Here is a 3,065-nt window from a genome sequence, read left to right as displayed (position 1 = left end):
TTATCCAGCGGTACGCTTTGCTATTTGCCGTTTTTAATTTTTCGATTTTAATACCTTTTTATTTTGTTTGTAAAGCCGTTGGTTTTTTTTTATTAAATATTTTTAAAAAACTTTTTTCGTTGCGCTAAATGCGTTTGTTTAAAACGTGCTTGGTGCAACGTTTTGGGGGTTTTTTTAACCAATTGCGCAAAATTGCTAAGCAACATTTTAAGCTAAACGCCGAGCTTGTTACCGCCGAGCGATTTTGCCGTTAAGCCAAAAAGTTAATGCGCGCTAAAAACGATCGGGTTTAGCATTTGCGCACCCAAAAAAACCTATAATTTAAAAAAATAATGCGCGCTATTCGTTGCGGCATTAACAACGTGGAAAAATTAAAGCGTATTAAATAAAAGGAAATTAAACGAGCTATTGCTTTAACGGTAGCTAGTTTCGCTTTTTGGCTTTAATTTAATTTCTTTTTTTACTTTTTGGCTAGGTAAAGTTAAAGGTTAATTTTAATTTTAATTTGCTGCCCTTTTTTAATTTAATAAGTTATAACTTCCTTAATAATTCCTTTTGGTTGTATAGCGCAATGGTAGCGCGCTTGCTTTTGTAGCGGAAAGTTTTGGGTTTAATTCCCGGTACGACCTAATTAAATCGACGATATTGGTTTCCCCAGCCGGGGTCGTCAGTTTAACTTTTTTTTTTTTTTGCTAATTCCGAAAGTTTAAAATTTGGTATCAATTTTAAATTGCTTGCGCTTTTTTAATCCGGTAAATTGTAATTTTTTTAACAATTTTTACAAATTGTATAGCGCAATAGTAACGCATTTGTTTTTGTAACGGGAAAACCTAAGTTCGATTTCCGGTGCGACTTTGCATAAAACGTTTTCCAAAAAACGTTTTATGCAGCCATTTTTGCTTGCTTGCCAATTTATCCCGTAAATACATTGTTGGATTTTCCTTTTTTACTTTCCAAATTTTTCCAAATTTAAAGCGTTTTACAAGCTTTAAAATTATTGCTAACTTTTTTTAAATAATATTCCTGCAAAGCTTTTTGGCAATTCCTAAAATTTGTTGTATTTTTTTACGTATTGTGCTTATTTTTTTAGCTTTTCCATTTAACGAAATATTGCTTTTTGCGGTAACGCGTTCGCTTGTTAAAAATAGCCTTAACTTTTTACTTTTGGTTAAGGTTAATTTCCATTAATTCGGTGCTTTTAAAGCCCGAAAGCGCTGGTTTTAACAAAAAAACGTAAAAAATTAAATGAATGCGCATGGTTGGTAATAGTTAAAATTTATAATTAACCGGAAAAATAACACGGGTAACCCGAAAAAGTCCCCATTTTTTCCTGTCCAGCTTGTTGCTTGGCTTTTTTATTTTAATATTAGCACGTAAAAAGTAAGCGTTATCCCCTTTTTTAAAGGTTAATTTTTCGATCTTTTTTTTGTTAGCTTGCTTTGTTATTTAGTAACGCAAATTTTCCAATTTATTTTGGAAGTTTTGGTGCAATTTAATAAATTTCGTTATTTGGATTTCCGTTGCTAAAGCTTTAAATCCGGCATTGGGCTCGTTGTACGCCGTAAAAATGTACTTATAATTAGCGTAAAACGGCGTTTTTCTTGTGCTTTTATGCATAAAATTATTGTAAGCAAATTAAGCAATTGGTAATAATTGGACCCAATTGTTTTGTTTGTAAGTAACATAATGGCGCAAATATTGCTTTATCGTTTTATTGGTTTGCTCCGTTTGTTTGTCCGTTTGGGGGTAATACGCTATTAACAAAGCGTATTTTATTCCGAAAAACGCCGTAAGCGTTTTCCAAAATTTGCTTGTAAATAGCTTGTTTTGGTCCGTAATTAGTTTTTGCGGCATCTTGTAATTCGTTATTACGTACCGAAAAAAAGCGTAAGCTAAAATGGGCGCGTTATTACTTTTTTTGTATAGTAAATACAAAGTATACTTTATAAGCTTGTCGATTATTACCAATATGCTATTATATTATGTTTCCGTTAAGGGCTTTTTGGATTTAAAAAGTTTTACAACAAAGTTTATAATAACTTTTTGCCATGCCTTTTTGGGCATTGGTAATGGTTAAAGCAGCTTATAAAAAAAGTGCTTGTTAGGCTTATTTTTAGCGCATATTTGGCAATTTTTTATTGCTTCCAGCATTGCCGCCCGGGTTCCGGTAAACCCGTAATGCTGTTGGAGCTTTTTCCATATTTTAATGGCTTTTAAATGGCCATAAGCCGGTAATTTATGGATTTCCAAAACCTTTTTTGGGGTTTAATTTTGCTTTTTGGTTGTTAAAGCCATTGTTTGTTAAGCTAAAACCAACGCTTTTTTTGGCTTATAGGCCAAAAGCGTTTTGGTTTCTTTTAAAATAGCGATTTCGTAGTTGCCTTTTTTGCTTAACGCGTTTGCCCTTCCGTTTTCCGATCCTTTTCGGTACAAAATTTGGAAATCGTAATTTTGAAAATACTAATTCCAACGGATTTAACGCTTGTTAAGGTTTTGGCTTGTAGTAAAATGCGCTAAATTTTTATGGTTGGTATATACCGTTACTTGGTAATTTGCTTTATACAAATATACCTTTTATTTTTTCAAAGCTTTAATAATAGCGAAAAGCTTTTTATTATGGATTTGGTAGTCCTCGTGGCGCAATGGTTCAGCGCTGGGAGGTTCTTTTTGGAGGACGCAGGTTCGACTCCTGCCGGGGATACCGGGTTTTTTGTTTCGCACGTGCAAAAAAGCGATTTATTAAGCCCTAAACCGTTCCGACGTTTTTCCGAACAGTTAGTCCCTACAACAAAAAAAGCCCACAGCAATAAAAGATTTTATCCTTATCGACGAGCTTTATGGCATTTACGTGCGACCTCCCTTCGATTCCAGCGAAGCCATTTGCGACCCGTTAGCGGGGTTTTTTACCCCCGAGCCCTGTAACGCACGTGCCGAAGGTTTGAGCAAAAGGCCCTTTTAAGGCACGTGTAGCTTGTGGACGCACAGGTTATAGGGCAAGCAAAAAAATAAGGATTTCGGGCCAAAATAAATCCGACCGGTTATCGGAATAGTAGCGCCGGGGTTGC

At 34.8% G+C, this 3,065-nt stretch overlaps 2 pseudogenes across 2 annotated transcripts; both read left to right on the top strand.

Moving 5' to 3' along the window:
- Positions 1 to 557: 557 nt before the first annotated feature.
- GGTG_20139 lies at positions 558 to 629 on the top strand (annotated as a pseudogene). The gene has a single exon. The product of its transcript is annotated as a tRNA-OTHER (tRNA).
- A 1,999-nt stretch (positions 630 to 2,628) lies between these two features.
- GGTG_20138 lies at positions 2,629 to 2,701 on the top strand (annotated as a pseudogene). The gene has a single exon. The product of its transcript is annotated as a tRNA-OTHER (tRNA).
- The last annotated feature ends 364 nt before the right edge of the window (positions 2,702 to 3,065 follow it).

Source organism: Gaeumannomyces tritici, assembly GCF_000145635.1.
Source record: "Gaeumannomyces tritici R3-111a-1 unplaced genomic scaffold supercont2.3, whole genome shotgun sequence".
Classification (NCBI taxonomy): domain Eukaryota; kingdom Fungi; phylum Ascomycota; class Sordariomycetes; order Magnaporthales; family Magnaporthaceae; genus Gaeumannomyces; species Gaeumannomyces tritici.
The sequence above is the reverse complement of the archived record's forward strand: the minus strand, read 5'-3'. Positions and strand labels throughout refer to the sequence as shown.